General features: G+C 47.6%; 1 protein-coding gene across 1 annotated transcript in view; it reads left to right on the forward strand.

Moving 5' to 3' along the window:
- Window positions 1-4,508: 4,508 nt before the first annotated feature.
- Window positions 4,509-17,377, forward strand: part of LOC149365107 (ras-like protein family member 10B) — a 40,175-nt gene continuing 27,306 nt past the window's right edge. Inside the window, exon 1 of the mRNA XM_089570244.1 lies at window positions 4,509-4,592. The gene's annotated coding sequence lies outside the window, so the exon portion shown is untranslated. The remainder of the gene's footprint in view (window positions 4,593-17,377) is intronic.

A 17,377-nucleotide genomic window follows, 5' to 3' on the forward strand; every position in this document is an offset into this window, starting at 1 on the left:
GACTCCGTAGCGCTACGTGCTATAGAAGTAGGAAGCCACTGAAAATAAAAACGTGATTACACCTCGTTATAACGATCGACGATCTGGCATGAAAGGCTTGTGCACGTTATCACCACTCCCGTCTTCCTGCCAGCTTGGGCGCTTGTGGGCATGAGTAATTCAGGCCAGAGTACGTGCACGGCCGCCGCCTCCCATTGCGGTCGAGCCAAGGGGAAACAGCGGAGAGTGTAATTAACCCCGCTCCAATGGAAAGGAGGCAGGGGAGGGCGAGGTCCGGACGATGGTCACGTCTCTTGCATGAATGACGCCGTGGCACGCAGCCGGCGAATTTTTCACGAAAAGACCGCCTTCGAACGCGTGGTTCCAAGCACGCCTTGTACGCCATTGTGCTGCTACCAAGGCGGAAGAGAACTGTCGTGCTAGTGTGATCTGGTAGGTTGTCGGCGGAGTCTGATTAATTGATCGACTTTCTTTCTTTCTTTCTTTCTTTCTTTCTTTCTTTCTTTCTTTCTTTCTTTCTTTCTTTCTTTCTTTCTTTCTTTCTTTCTTTCTTTCTTTCTTTCTTTCTTTCTTTCTTTCTTTCTTTCTTTCTTTCTTTCTTTCTTTCTTTCTTTCTTTCTTTCTTTCTTTCTTTCTTCATTTCTTTCCTTCTTTCTTTCTTTCTTTCTTTCCTTCTTTCTTTCTTTCTTTCTTTCTTTCTTTCCTTGTCTCTTCCTTCCTTCTTTCTTTCTTTCTTTCTTTCTTTCTTTCTTCCTTTCTCTCTTTCTTTCTTTCTTTCTTTCTTTCCTTCCTTTCCTTCTTTCTTTTTTTCTTTCTTTTTTTCTTTCTTTTTTTCTTTCTTTCTTTGACTCATTCAACAAGTGACGAAGTTAGAAGGCTGAAGACGGAATACGCTTGTAGCGACATTGCTCCGTTTATTAAGGCGAAAGCCTTTATGCCTCATCGTTGTCGACAGAAGGTTGTCAGCAGAGGTGTCGCGCTTTTTGGTTGGTCGAAATGGTTATGACGGCAGAGTGCGCGGATTCGCAGTAATGTGGTCACCCACTAAATCCCCTGGATTATCAAGGTGCTTTATCACCCACTGATGCCTGACGCCCCCTTTTGAAGCAGACAACTGATAAAATAGTTGTTGTCCGCTCCGACAGGGGTGCAAGGCGCCCGTGGGTGACCACATTACATACCTCATTACTGCGAACAGAGCTGTGGATGCAACCGAACTCATCGAAGCAGAGAGAGTCGCGCTAAAGAAGCAGTCAAAGTCGGCAGTCAAAGTGTGTAGTTGTAATGTGCTGTCAAATAAAGCACTAGTACAGCACAAACAGTCTCGCAGTCAATGCCAAACAGTGCGCCAGCAAAGGCTTTCGCCTTGCAGCGCTTTAGAGAGCCAAAGTGCCCCCTGAATTTTTTTTTGTTTGCCGCTTCCCCACGAAGAGCCGGCTGTTCACGTAGCGAACTTTTTCAACGAGAGCAGACGAAAGGCCGGTACCTTATACGCGGAACGGCGCAGTATACGACAGGAAATGCGTCAGAACTCTCGGGTTCGATTATCGTCAATCTGCGCTGGAAAAGGAGCAGGCATTTTGTGTTCATTTAACAAAAAACTCTGAAGGAGTGTACAATGCTCCTGCTCTTCTTCAGGGAGGAAGATATTGAAGCAGCGCAGACCTCGGGGCACAGCTTCTTGCGCTCGCATTAATTTGAAACTTTCGCACGCGTAGACATCAACAAGGAGTGAGCCGACGAGAATAAGGGACGGTAGCCATCATTACCACAGGTGGCTATCCTGCATTTTTATCTCTATCTTTATTAAATAACAAAATGTCAGCGCGTCGGCGGTTCCTTTTCTTTCCTTTCGGCTGTGCGCAGTAACTCGTGAAAAACCTCGCGTATTGAATCAGAGAGGTTATTGTTTGTGACAGATGAGCGAAGGCAAAAGTTCTCTGATTTCGAAGGAAATTCAGGTCTTCGGGGGTACGCTCATTGATTACTGCAGGTGCATAACGGTACTGTATCCACTTCTGTCTTCAGAACTTAAAACCCTAGCTAATGTATGAGTGGTGAGCTGCTGCGAGTGTCTTAGTAGAGGGGGGCGGGGGAGATCCGGAAAGAATTTCGGCTCCTATAACCGGTATCATTTTTCTCCTTAATGCGCGATAACACCGACGCTTTTCTATGCCGTCCCCGGTGGAATGGGCGTCACCGGGTCAGCGGCACGTGCTCTGCAGGCCTTGGGAACTTATCCGGAACGGTGGCTTCCGCTTGCAGATTGTTTGTGGGCGTCCAAAAGACAAACGATACTGATTGTGCCTCTCCCATGACAAAATCGCTAAAAAATTATTCTAACATTATGCTTCCCCAATAATGCATTTCACCAGCGACAACTGTTGCATCTCTTGCGTCACCCGGCGTACCAAGAACGCCTTTTAGACTGTCTGTCCTGTTCTTCTCTCTTCGACGCTCTCCAGTTGGGCGCCCGTAGTTCAACCAATCAGGAACGTCGAGTAGTGATCTGGGAACGGGGAGCGCACTCAGGCGGCTCTATGTTCAGGCGCTCAGGCGGCAAGGCGCAAGGTCACATGACCAGCGCTGATCACTTGGTTTTCGCTGCCCATGTGATCGGTTTCAACTGCGCCGGATACGCCAGGAATTATCTACTAACACCTGTAGTTATAAAAGGATGCGATTCAGCAGGAGTGAGAAAAAAGTCCTCCGGGACGGACAGGTGATAGCCACAGCTGTGCCACACCCTCAGCCCCTCTTCCATGAAGTGACACGTGAGGAACGACGTGATCGTAGAGAACGGACCTCCAGCATCACCTAGCGGCCTAGAGATCTCTGACGGCTCAGGTCCTGCTGGTCTCCATTCCCTTAGTCAGCTTTTCAATTACGACGTATTACGATGGTCATGCCGTTTACTGATGGGATTCGATGTTCCTCATACCCACGTATGGGTGCAAATATTTGGCTGAGGCATGCTAGGCCCCTAGGATTGTGTGGTGGACCTTTGAGTCTTTAATGGTGGTGATCTTCTCTCGTGGAAAACTCTTTGCGCTACAGATATTTGTCCGAGTGTGGAAGAGTGGCATAACCCAGGCAGGCGCGAATAGCGTCATATATATGTATGAAGCCCCGTGAGGCCGAAGTACGTCGTCGGTCATAAAATTTGCTCATTGGCTGGAGTCAAGTGCCGCCACCAGACCGGGAGTAATGTCAGTTCCGGTAAAGCCATCAATGGCTGTTAATGATATCTTATTGCTAACATATAACGGAACTGGATGTCCCTGCGAATTTTCGCGGCGATGTCTTGTGGACAATCGATGTTTTGCTTAGACCAAACTTAGGTGTGGGTTTTAAATGGTAGACTGCTTGGGCTAGGAGGGATGGGCTACCGGATGTCACTCATGGAATGGTGACTGATGTTTTAATGCGGTGGCGCTGAGTGTCTCGTGCCGCAGAAAAGCCGGTGTCGTTGGCCGTGAGTGAAAAATCTACAAAAATTCCAAAGATGCAACCTAGAGAGTAGGTACTGGGCCTTGTGACGTCATCACAATCTGCCCACGGGATTGTGAGCAAAGTGCCCACCGTGAAAGGTGGCGGTTAATGACTGGCCCCAAGAGCTTGCTTGGGAAGAGCACCCTGGGTCTCACAAGCCTCACGGTGGCAGCACCTGCCATCGCAGAGAAGTGGCGCATCGCTCAACCGCTGCACTGCTGGGCCAGGAGTGGTATGAGGACTCCCAGGGATCTGTTAATGTAAAGTCAAGAATGACAAATTATGCATATATGGGCATTAACCCTTTTAAGAATATCGCGCAAACCCTTTAGGCGGAGTTTAAGTGTCGCCTTCAGTTTTTATAACTTTATGTGTAAAAACTAAAGCGGCTACAAAAGAGACGGAGAGGTGGCCTTTTGGCTATTAAAAGCAGTTGTTTTTAGCCTGCATACGAAAACAGACGCAGCGGTCCTCTTCAGCGATAGTGGTGCGCGGCGCATAAAAGAATCATTGGCCGCGAGAAACAAGACCCATTTATGCTGTGCGGGCAAAATTTTCTTCCACTCAGGTGTCTCCTCGAAATTCAAGTGCAAAGGAGCCCAGCAAGTCCTCTTCCTCTCAAGGAATTCACCCGCTTGAAGGGCACATGCGTGCCCGAGGGAAGTGCACACCTTACTCTGAGCGCCGAGAGCGTTGATGTGAGCAGCAGCAGCACTGGAGGCACGGCCGCCGGCGGCGGCAGAGGCAGCGTTAATAACCGCACGCCAGGATGCGTCTGGGATGCGCTGCTCGGCCGCCTGTCGGCCTGCCTACGGTGTGTACGGCGCGAGTGCAGGAGGGAGTGGAGGGTCAGCGTGAATCAATTTGGAGGCGGGGAAGCTGCCCCGGCGGCTCCTTCCGCCGCCTCTCCTCCCTTTTCGATGTTGCCATGGAGACGATCCGGTCACGTGCCTTCATCCGGGAAAGAGGGAGTGAGACACTGCGAGAGGGAGGGGACGGTGAACGGCATCAGTGGCCAGTGAGCGAGGAAGGAAGGGGGTTCATTCGAGCCGCGGAAGATGGCGCATTCCGTGGTCGGGCGGACGCATCGTCGGCTGGCGGTAAGTTGCTCCCTTGCTCCATTCCGATGCTCCGGCCTTGCTCGCGGAGCGCGCGCTCTGCTGAGCCCGCGATCAGGCGCCTAAGCGCGGACCCGACGCGTGACTCGCTGCCTCTCGCTGTGGTGGTCGCGCAGCGACGCGCTTGGCGAGCGCGACTGTCTCTGCTCTGCGCGTGCCTTAGCTTCGGTGGCTGTCACTGTCGCTGTGCGTTGGAATCCAGGAACGTGAGCGTACACACGCGAGCAACGCCATGTGATTTTTTTTTCGCTTGCTGTTTTCGTATGTTTTGCTTATTTCATCCGCTCCTCTCCCGGTCTCGTCTTGAGCTGCAGGGGAGGATACTGGCAGTCTCTATGTGCGCCGATTCCTATGCGTTAGAGGTTCTGTAAACGCAGCTGAATCTGATCTGAAGGATTCTTCGCCAAGCTTGGGGTCAGAGCAGAGCGGCATCGGATGCACTCTCCGCTACTTGCCTGCAAGACGCGCCACTGTACACATTCCTTCGTTGCTCTCTGATCTTGTCTGCTGCTCCTGGTTTTCCAACGGGAAACGAGGGGAAGGAAAAGGAAGGAAGGTCGTTTGGGAAAGAAGACGAAGAAGGACAAGCGCCACGTAAAAAAGAGAAACGCATCGATCGGCGCCTGTCGTTTGCCGAAGCTTTATGTTCCGTCAATTAAAACGTGCACGGGTATTCATTTACCCCATGCCGAGCGGTTCTTGCTCATTTTTTTTTTTAAATTTCAATCGGAGTAAGGAAGAATTTGCGGGGAGGGTTGTGGTCGAGGGAATGTTGCCGCTCTTGGGGCTTTACTTGCCGAGCAAGTCAAGTGGCTGTCCCTGCAAGTCGCGCCGGAGGAGGCGAGGAACGCCCGACAACGCGCTCCCGTTGATTCGATTCGTCTCACCCAGTTAGTCGTCGCTCCGCGAGCGAACGCCGCGGCCGAGCCTGTCTGCCTGGCACTGAATATGGTTCCCGGCGGGAGTTGAGCGTTTAACGCGAAGAAAGAGGCCGGATTTGGTTTTCATTTCTACTTTTTTTTCTTCTGTGACGAACGACACAGTGACGGTGGATGCAACCGTTTCCTGCCAATTAGGCGCGCGACGCGAGTCTTGTTCGTGGCGGCTCGTCGCTCGCGGTGTCGTGAAAGCGCTTTCCATTCGGCCAGTTATCACTACTTGATCGCTTACAGTACTGAGGCCATGATTTGCAGAAAACCCGATTTTACAAGTTCGCGACGAAGCTTTATTAGTTGACGCCCCGCTTTTTGGTATTTGTTGCATTCGTTTCTCACCGTGCTGTGGGAGCGCTTTGACGAGGCCAGAATAGGATCGTAAATATGACTATATCATTTGTCGCACGGCCGCTTTTTCTTTTCATAAAATGTACAGGCTTGCTCAAATGTTCCGAGGCCAAAGGGTCTGCTTTTTGAGCCTTGTACTACTGCAGCACCGAAGCTGAAAATCTGCATAGGATTCTCCTCCTCACCACTGAGGGCCGTGGTAGTTTCATAGGTGCCGTATGGGACGCAATAAGCTGTGGCCTGGAAACTTCTGAACGACCTTATACGCTATTGTTGGATGTGCACTTGCAGGTACTGGATCACGGTTACACTGTGGTAATGAGTGCGCTACGAGAGCAAAATTTCAGCGGCTAGTTTTTTTTACTAATTGTCGAGTTTCCATTTCTCGACAACAGTCGCTTCATAGTGATGATGTTTCTTTGTGTTTAGGTGCATTTGTGCCTCCTACTTTAAGAACATGTTCCTGGAAAATTAAGGATCTTATATTCAACGGTCTTGGCCTGAAACATAAAAGCGACTGCTGCCAGAGTAAAAGGGGTATCCAAGGGCAAAGGTTTTGGACACTTGTCGCAGTCTCGATCAGCCCATTTTGGTGTGTTGACGTAGAAGCCCTCACGCAATAATTAGCGCTGAATAGACACTCGGTGACGCGAACATTCGCACCCAGCGACACGCACGCGCGAGTTTCAAGGCCGGGAGTGGTGCGACCAACAATATCGATTTGTAACTGCTGCCATACGTGCTATGTCCAGAACTCCGTTGATGAAATAATACTTTATGCAACGTGCCGCCCTGTTCTGAATTATGAACTCGTATTTAAATATTTCTCCTGTTTTCAGTTTATGGACAGTTTTTTAGATTATTCTGACCGGCGATGGACAGAAAAAGGAATAGAAAAAAACGCAAAAAGCACGACTATGGAGTCCCATCCGCGTATCTCAATCAAGTAGGTATTTCGCTTACTCTGAGAACAAAACCAAAGGGAATACGCGTTTCTTTACGACGATATCATCATGTGCAACGAAATGTTTGTAATTTTTCCATGCGTTTTCCCGTGAAGCGCTGTGACGCTTTCTACACCTGATATGATAACGGTGTCTGGCTGAACTTCGTGATAAAAGAAGCAGCCATGGCTGTCAGCTCTCGGGCGAGCATGGTCGCTTCGGCTTGACGAATAGCTCCCATAACTGATGCAGACAAGCCGCCGTGCCTGGCTGATAGACGTCGTATCTTGCTTGTCCATCTTGGCACACGACAGACCACGTCGCCCGTTCTTGCAGCTTGCTTATCGCGCTTAGATGTTTGGCTGTGCGTGTTGATCAGTTTATCTACTTTTCCAAAGTACGGGCGGCAACTTGTTTTTGCAACTTGCAGAAGCATTACCAGAATCTCGCCGGCGATTAGTACTAAAGCGTCGCGTTTCGCCTCAGCGACATTGAAGCCTTCCATAGAGATTGAGCTGTAAAAGTCTTTCTGTAAGCCAAGCGTGCAGTTCTAGTGTGCGAAGAGGTAGACTCACTGTTGTTCTTCGCACTGCAGCTGTGTAAAAACATTTGCTCTAAACGTTAGGAAATAATGAATGCTTTTGAATATGTTTAGGAATGTAAATTCCTAGACGAACGGAAACTTAATTTTTTCGGTATGCAATCCTTACAGATGGACTCCCATATGTAGCGCTGGGACGACCACTTGGCGATAAGAAATGGGCGAGCTTGTTGTCTTATTTGTTCATGAAATGTAACGCCTAAAGTCACCGCCTGCTCCCGCCCTGGTGCAGTGCAGCAAAACGAATTGAGCCAAGGGATGCACCGTTTATAATGCGAGCTCTGTTATCAGAGCAAAAAATTAAAAAAATGGCGCGCTCAGTGGATTTTGGTCCCGGTCATCAGGGAAGAAATAACAACGACAGGAGCGCCCTCTAGAGAGACTCCTGACTCTAAGGTACTGAAAAGTTCGAAGGTAACCAAGAATGGATCCGCGGCCTACGTGGCAAAGGTGCTCAGCTGCACTTACTCGAGGGACCGTGTTCTAATATCCAGATTACTCTTTATTGGGCATTGCTCCGCTTATTAACGGGTCCCACGCGACACATATTCGCCTGCGTGACATGACCGCACAGGACACATTCTCGGCTTTCGTCTCAACTGGAATGTAATTGCGATGAGCCAATGCGCTAGCGCAGAAGTTTTCGATTACGACGTACGACCACGAAGATGACATTTAATACAATTTATTATCTATGTATTTATAGATACTGCGACCTTGTGCACAAGGTCATAGCAGGTGCGAAACAGATTTCAAGATACAAAAGTACAGACGTATACCAAACAAAAACAACACTGCAAATAAAAGCTTAAAAAGAGCAAAAAGAAAGAATCCAACAAGCTAGTAACATGAATCAGTTCAGGTGTTCTTCAGATAAATGCAATAATCTTTGCATGACAACATCATCAGTGAGATTATTCCAGTCAATGATGGTCTTATGAAAAAAGTAGATTTAAAACAAATTAACTCCCGAGTTTTATGGTTTCCTTGCAAGAGAATGGCGATTTGTATTTCGATACACCGAGAGTATAAGTAAGGATATTAGAGATGTTCACATTAAAACGATTATTAACTGAAAGAAGAACTTCAACCGACATGTACGATTTCTAATAGGAGCAGATAGAAAGCCACCTCTTTTTAGGTGGTCACTGCCTGATGTTTTCCCATAGCAGTTATATATATAAACCTTTGTGTGTTCCTGCTCGTGCCTCCTCTTGTCGTCCTGTCTTCTTCGCGCACTTTTATTATGACTGATATAAACCTTACTCCTTTTTTCTGAATCCTTACTAGTTTATAAATGTTTGTCTTTGCGGGAGGGTCTCAGTTAATTACTGCGTATTCCAAGACGGGTTTAAGGATAGTGTTGTAGGCAAGGAGGCGTGTACCAGGGGTCGCTAACTTGAGCCAGCGTCGTAATGAAAAAGCTCTCTAAACAGCTGTCTATATAAAGGAAAAGAGCCGGCGCGGTGGCTCAGTGGTTATGGTGCTCGGCTACTGACCCGAAAGACGCGGGTTCGATCCCGGCCGCGGCGGTTGAATTTCTTTGGAGGAGAAATTCTAGAGGCCCGTGTACTGTGCGATGTCAGTGCACGCTGAAGAACCCCAGGTGATCGAAATTTCCGGAGCCCTCCACTACGGCGTCTCTCATAGCCTTAGTCGCTTTGGGACGTTAAACCCCATAAACCAACCAACCATATAAAGGAAAAGTTAGCACAAACTGCTTCAGATAATGTGTAGGTGGAAGTGCTTTTCGTAAGGGGCTGTCTGGCATGCCTTTAAGCTTCTATGCTGGCAGAGTGCGGACGAGGAGGAAGCGTTAATGAGGCAGGGAGTTCGAGGAAGGGCGTCTTGCGGCCTCTGCTGAGCTTCGCGATCGAGGATGGATGACGGATCGTGAAAGGGGGAGAGAGAAAGAGTGACGGATGATGATGAAAAAGCGGGTGGACAGAGACCGTTTGTATGCAGTGCAAGCTGTGTCGACATGTGCCCACTAAAGGGAACCTTTCACCGTGAGTTGCAAACCGCACGCTCCGGCGAACCTATGGCCTTCTATGGCGGTGCATGCCTTGGCGGCTCCGTTTGCCCTAGCATTGTAAAGCGTAAAACAACTCAAACAAAAAGCCTAGTACGACGACTATGATTGTTCTCGTGTAGGTACGAGAGAAAGTGAGCAAAAAATGAAAAAAAGATGCCTAGGCTTAGCTTGGTTAAGCCAAGAATGTGTTGCATATTGCGCGGTCTTTTTGTGCGAGGTATTGCTTGGCGGCACTCGATTTTATCAGCAGCTTTTCCTCCGTGACGTATGTATGTATGGATGGATGGATAGGAGCGCCCCCTTTGAAACGGGGCGGTGGCAACCGCCACCATGCTCAGGCGTCCTTTTCCTCTTTTTTTTATCTTCTTTTCTGTTTTTTCTTTTTTTCCCACGTGGTTTGGTGACGTCACGTGGTGTCGTGACGTCACCAAACCACATGACGTCACGTGGTTTGGTGGCTACCCGGCCGCGCCCAAGGGCTGAACTGAGTGATTGCAATATGCTACGCATAAAAGAAAACAAGTGCGTCTGGCATTCATTTTGGGCGCCTAGACGCCCTAACCAATTTACATGAGCACACTCTATGACGTGATTTGTGCACAGAGCACTTAGGCTTTCGATGCATCTCATTTTCGATGGCTCAGTGGTTACAGCGCTCTGCTGCTGGCCCGAAAGACGCGGGTTCGATCCCGGCCGTTGTGGCCGAATTTCGATGGAGGCAAAATTCTAGAGGCCCGTGTACTGTGCGATGTCAGTGCACGTTAAAGAGCCCCAGGCAGTCGAAATTTCCGGAGCCCTTCATACGGCGTCCCTCATAGCCTGAGTCTCTTTGGAACGTAAAACTCTAATAAACCAACCAAACCAACCATCTCATTTTCTAAAGGTACATTTGTTCTTTGGCAGTAGTTGCTCGCAAATAGCAAGCTGTTATCTGCGGGGGCTTTACAGACGTTCACAGAAAGCTTTACACTGGAAAGAAAGTTGGGTTTCGAGTGCTTAGGCGAAAGTACTAAAGAGAAGTTTGATAATCGCGCGAATGCGCTTAAATTCGTCCAGTGAGGTTATATTAGCTACATTCCGACAAGGCGTTAAGTTTCCTGTATGTGGAGTTCAAGTTCAAGGCCAATAACGCAGGCTAGAAGCACAAATTTCGTCCTAAGAAAAAAATTTCTTCCTTCACATCTCGGCGCATTCAAAGCTCGTGAACGCGTAGTCAGTGAGGTGCTAAGGAACACGTTCAGTTGGTCTTGCTCGTACCAGAGTCTTTCGAGCGTCCAGTCGCAAATGCAGAGGCTTGCAACGGCCGTCTACCCCATTTCTTTTCTCGAACCTATGGCGGAGGTTTTCGTGAGAGAAGTGTGCAGATCAAAGGACGTGAGGCGTTGCGAACCTCTCCAGACATCCAACATAGCGTCATCGCCTATGTTCACAACCTTTGGCATCGAGTCGAAAACGTGGTGGGGCATTCACATTTTTTTTCTATCCTCCGCCCTTTATCTTCCACATGTGAAACATGCAGAGCCCCTTGCATAATACCAGTGCGGGATGGTGTACGACCAACCACTTTCGTGCAAGTTATCGCATGGACGGAAAGCGGGCTATTGCCTGACAAGACGCTGCGCGGGCGCATTAATCAGGCGCGCGGACAGCAACCTATAGCTCTACATTGTATAGCACTTGTATCTGCACATGACAACACCCGCACTCTTCGGAGGTACAGAAACCAGCGGAGGAAAGAAATTTTTGACGCTTTCAATATGCCTAAAAGAGAGACTGACTGCGTGAGCACGCCTTCAATGAACCTGATGAGAAAAATATTTTACATGGCTGGAGAATTTCCTTGATCGAGGAGCGTCGCCTAGCAATGTGCTTTTGTTCCTCTTACCCGCTTTGTTTTTTGTTTTGCTGTTCCCTCCTTTCATGTATTCGAGCCAGGCGGAATAAAATAATCACTTTTAAGTCAGCGATGCGTGCTGTCAACCAGTTCCCCTCTTTTATGCGTTTTTTTTTTCTGCTTGTATGATGCGCTGACTTGCTTAAAGTTGTGCCTTAGTCTCAGTCAAGCGTCAAGTAGCGGGTGGACGGCAGGCACCTTACAATGGATCTTGATGAGGGCCTGTCGAGAACGTTATATCTCGTTCAAAACTTGGCTCTCGAACCCGCCGCGGTGGCTCAGTGGTTTCGTCGCTCGGCTGCTCGCCCGAAAGACGCGGGTTCGATCCTGGCCGCGGCGGCTGAATTTCGATGGAGGTGAAATTCTAGAGGACCGTGTACTGTGCGATGTCAGCGCACGTTAAAGAACCCCAGGTGGCCGAAATTTCAGGAGCCCTTCACTACGGCGTCCCTCATAGCCTGAGTCGCTTTGGGACGTTAAACCCTAGTAAATCAAATCAATCAAAACTTGGCTCTTTTGTTCTGCCTGCTATCTCTACTTCCCTGCTTATACTCGGCAGTTGTATTTTATAAGAGCTAGTCATTGTACCAACAGTCAATTTCTGTTATGAAAACATGCGCTCCTTGTTTTATGCGATATTATGATGTGTACTGTCGCAGGAACTTGTGAAAGCTATGATATTACGTAAGCAAGCTTTCCGATTGATGAATCATTACTTCGAGTACGTTAAGTTGATAAACTGGTATTGCCTAATACCATGTTTACGTCACTTCTTCTGTGATGAACAATTTTAGGATTTCCAGTTTTATTTAGCGTTCGGTGTAAACCAACGGGCAATATGAGTTCAGCCTTTGAGTGCCATTGATCAACTAGTGCTGCCTGTACGATTTCCTCTTTGATGGGCTTCTCATTTTTTGTCCCTGAACGGGGAGAAGAAAGTGACCCAAATTTCATCCTGTTGTGCAAAGTCTTTCCTTGTCTTTCCGCTGATTCTACGTGAAAACTTTCCCATGGAAAAACTTCCTGAGCAGTCAATGTCAAGATGGTAATTAGAATTCGACAACTGCAAAGCGGTACCAGCCGCTACAATGAGGAAATGAGAAGAAAGTGAGAACCAGTTGGACGTAAACTTTGAGGCCTCTCATCTGGTGCAGAGGAAACACACACTTAGGGGACGTAATAGTCATTTGATACTTATCCGTCATGGTTGTAAAAACGATGGTACTGTTAACTTACACACTTGTAAAAATTCGTCCTGGTCCGATCCCCGGACCAGGACGAATTTTTATTTAACTACGAAGTAACTGAGAAAGCTGTATAGCTTTCTTTTGTAGCCGTATGGCTGCGCTCGGGTGGACGTCAATGAGTAATTACTCCCTTATTACAAATCTACTCCACCTTGGGGGATTCCCCTAAACATTTGGTCAACACTGTTCCCACTTCGAGTTATTGATCAATTCGCTCTCGCCCTACCATAAGCTTGCCGTCCCGGTTAGCTCAATTGGTAGAGCGACTGCTCCGGTGAAGCGGTGGTCCCGGGTTCGATCCCCGGACCAGGACAAATTTTCCTTTAACTACGAAGTTTCTGAGAGAGCTGTATAGCTTTCCTTTGTAGCCGTATGGCTGCGCTCGGGTGGACGTCAATGAGTAATTTGCGGCGTGTTTTTTAGCACTTCTCATATGCTGTCACTTAAAAGCAAAATTAGTTTAAAGTTTGCGCTCTGCCCTTCAACATCGTCTCCTGTGCGCGTCTTTCACGAAACTTGTTAAAAAAAACCACGAGCCGATTCGCCCAGCAAGAAGTACTGCTCATATATGCCCAGCCGATGATAGCGACACATCTGAAGCGAGCGCTACAGCTGGATAACGCGGCGATTATGTTATGCACATTATATTACTTTGTGCCAATTTATCAATGCCTAAAATGCCATCACACTCCTTCTGCCGCTGTGATCAGCCACTAAGCAAGGCGGATAATAAAAGTGAAAAAAAAAAAAATCTCAAGAAAGGAAGCCAAGCTAGTTTTATAACCAGCTGCAGTGTTTTGAAGTTGACTGGAAATCTCGGTTCAGAAGGGTTATCGTGTCGGCATCTTGACCTCTCGGCGCAAGCGGCTTGCGGCAGGCATGGACTACGCTGGGACTTGGCGCTGTGCAGCAAAATACCTTGCGCGAACGTTGTAAGCTGTTACGTTGCGAGAATGTACGTGTTTTCGTTTTGAATATCGCAACTGCCTTTGCATGCTGCTTTCAAGGAGAATGAAAATGGCTAAAGGAACTAATTTTAATAAAATTAAAGCACGAATCGGCCTGCTATACGAGCCGTAAAACTTTCACGCACTCACCGCGATTTGTTAACTGCGAAACGAGAAATAACGTTTGCAGAAGGCTGATCACACAGCCGATTGTGCGAACGACGTTGCTGTCATCTTACTCACACATGCCACGCACAATCGGGAGAGGCACATGTGACGACAGGTGTAACTGGGAGCCAGATTTAGAAATTGACGGGACTAATTACGGCCGCTAATTAGCGCGCACACCAGCTGCGTATCTCGCCAGAAACGAATCAATTTTAGGGAGGCAGAAAAACGCTGCGTTTTTGCGGCGCTTTCAGTCGCTTCTTTTTCGGTTTTCTTTTTTCCGCGCCTTCTCTCAAGTGGAGCGGCAGCGGCGCCAACGCCGGAAAGCAATGCAGTGGTGCGGGATACGTTGAGCAAGGCTTGTGCTGGCGGCCGCTACAGCACGCCTACAGGTCGCAGAGCAAGAGTCGCCGGAATCGCGCAGTAAAAAAGGGACCGTATACATATACGGTGCTTTCCTTTACTGCCTCGCAATAAAAATCTGTCACTGGCAGCTATTGCGCCGAGGAATGCACACGCGCTTTCATCCGTTATATATATACGAGGACGCTGTAGCGCATTCCTTTATTGTCGACTATGCACGAGTGCGGCGTTCTTGTGGGGGACTGCAGCACGCCTACAGAAAGGGAGAACGGAGTCGGACAACGAAGCAATAAGCTCCGCGCTCGCTGTCTGAGCGGAGATGCGTCCTCCACCAGAAGCACTTGGGCCGGGCAAGCGCCGGCAGCCTCAAGTGCAGAGCGGCGAATGGTCGAGGGACGATTATTGGCGCGTAAGTTTAACGCACTGCACTCCGCTCTGTTATAGGGGCCTTGGCTGATCAGATAAATGCGCCATTCATGATGAACTTTATAACGGTGATAAAAGTAAACTTGAATACCTGAAAAAGTAAAATAATAAAAAAGTCGCAAAGATATATGCTCAGGTTGTTGCTGTGAATAGTGCGAAAGCTTGCCTTACATTAACGGTGAGACGTCAATCAAGTGCTCTGTTTGATGTGAATGTCGTACTTTTAAATTACACGTGTTACACATGCCTGTTTTTGTGTCCTGCTATGTCCAGCACCGTAAAGCGCTGTATTTTTAGGTTTGAACCACACGGTTGCCTAACGGAGGAAGCTGCGCCAAAACTTTGCACCTCACCTTACAGTGCATTCTCACCCTTCCTCTGCTTCCTTTGGTAATTGAATGCTTGTTGAATATTTGATTATCTTCATCGTTGTACGAGGAGGGGCTATAGTATACTGAAGAGCAAGAAAATAAATAAATGATGTAATCCAGAAAATTAGAGCCTGCGTGCGGGCGCTAAGAGGGAAGCCTCGCATTTTTCTCGTACTGAACAGGCATCCACAGGCGCGGACAGGCTCACTTGAGTGGAGGTGAAATGCGATAACGGCCGTTTATTGAGACGCTGTTAAAAAACCCGCCTGGTCAAAATTAATCGAGAGCCCTCCCCTGCTGGCACTCCTCGTCGACGGGCTACCTGGACAATCCAATCAATCAATCAATCAATCAATCAATCAATCAATCAATCAATCAATCAATCAATCAATCAATCAATCAATCAATCAATCAATCAATCAATCAATCAATCAATCAATCAATCAATCAATCAATCAATCAATCAATCAATCAATCAATCAATCAATCAATCAATCAATCAATCAATCAATCAATCAATCAATCAATCAATCAATCAATCAATCAATCAATCAATCAATCAATCAATCAATCAATCAATCAATCAATCAATCAATCAATCAATCAATCAATCAATCAATCAATCAATCAATCAATCAATCAATCAATCAATCAATCGGTTGGTCGGTCGGTCGCGACCAATGAATGTACAAATACATGGAGACACACATGCACGGGGAGCTATCACGGCCTCCATTATCCCGTAGGCAGGTTTTCCCATAGGAAAAGTCTCGAACAATAAAATAATAATATCACAGCCATCATAACAAATTAGCCCTACCTCATGCGCAGTTCCCTTTCTTTAAATGTTTCGGCTGTCTTGAGCTTGCTTGTCGGCAGTGCGCTGTACTACAACCTCAGCTACCGATTTTAATCCGGTGCGATGAGGGTGTGCCATGTTTTGAGTCGTCGGAGGAGCCGTCGTTCTGTTTTAAAAACCTCGTCCTTCACGATGTCCACTCCCCTGGCCACTGTGGCGGGGCACTGCGCGGCTGGGGCCGCCGTTGCTCTGACCCTATCGGCTCGATCGAAGGTCCACCTTCCGGCGAAAGTTTCGAGCCATTAATTCCGACAGTCTCGATAGCTTTTCACGGTATACAAATCTCGCGATATACACTACCGAAGACCGCGTTTGCTCAGCGTGTTGATAGCTGTTAAATAATGTTCATGACGTTGGTTAGACTGCGATCTGATTAGGATACTGGGCACATTTTTTTTTGTTTCCATATTGCCTGTTCCTATACGCGACTGTGGTTATGACATTTACTGTTTACAGCAGGGTGCATGCCATGGCTGAATTATTGTGCCCTGAGCTGCATTGTGAGTTGCGTGCAGTAGCTGGGCTGTGTCCTGTGTTACGTTACGTTGTCACTTGTTGGGTGATTTCTTCCCTTCTGCGAGAAGGAGCAGCTTGTGCCTCTGCCGTTCACTCTCCTCTCCTTGAATGCCGGCCTAAAAGAAAAAAGCACCAACTGGAGTTTAATTCAGTTTATATCAGTATATAAAATGGCGATAAACAACCTAAACGTGCCATCTGGCTAGTTTCTAGTAAAAAAAAAAAAAACGCGCTCCTTGTCTCTCAAGATCGTCGCGAGCTTCCTATGAGTGTCAGCCTTGAAGAGCAGCGCAGCATTGGGCATAACTTGCCTGATTGGCGAGAATGGTTTGTGCAGAATTAATCCTTGCGTGCTGTCGTTGCTTGCTGTACTGCTTCAAATTTAAGCTAAGAGTCAAAAGAGACGTGGGAGGTCAAGCCGATACCGGGCGTTACACCTAAGATGTTGTGCAATTAAAAAAAAAAGGGATTTTTGAGTTAGAAGAGAGCTTTTTTCGGCATAGCATTGTCAGCGAAGTAGCGCATCAGAATACAGCTAAGATGTGCTGACCAGGTGGCGGGTTAGCTAATATTAAATAAACTTTTTAACGATTAGTGTTAGTCTCCTTATTTACTGAGAGGCGTGCAGCCAACCGTAATATCCTTATCAGATTTTAGAATTTGGAAAACGCAGTTACCCTCGGCTCTGTGCCCCAACAAATGTTGGCTGTTTCGGCGAGTTACGTGCACTGGAGGGGTTCCTTTGCCTGCAAGTTTTTCGAAAGGGTATGTATTTTGGCTCGATATGGACAGCGCCGACGGTAACTGCGTTTTCCAAATTGTAAAACTGATATGGCTATTACTTACGGTGGGCTGCACGCCTCTCAATAAATAAGGAGCATAACTGTAATAGTTAAAAAGTTAACATTAAATATTAGTTAACCAGCCTACTAGTTAGCGCGTATTGGGTGTTTACTAATGCCCTACACCACTGACAATGCAATGGCGAAACAAGGGGTCTTCTAACTAAAAAAAAAAACCTATCTTTAAGAATTGCAGAACATCTTAGCTGAATACTTGGACGTCCTGCTTACGCGCACTTCGTACCGACGAACCGGGACGTCACTTTTATTT

Source organism: Amblyomma mixtum, chromosome 2, assembly GCF_055824585.1.
Source record: "Amblyomma mixtum isolate Tamu chromosome 2, ASM5582458v1, whole genome shotgun sequence".
NCBI classification, from domain to species: Eukaryota; Metazoa; Arthropoda; class Arachnida; order Ixodida; family Ixodidae; genus Amblyomma; species Amblyomma mixtum.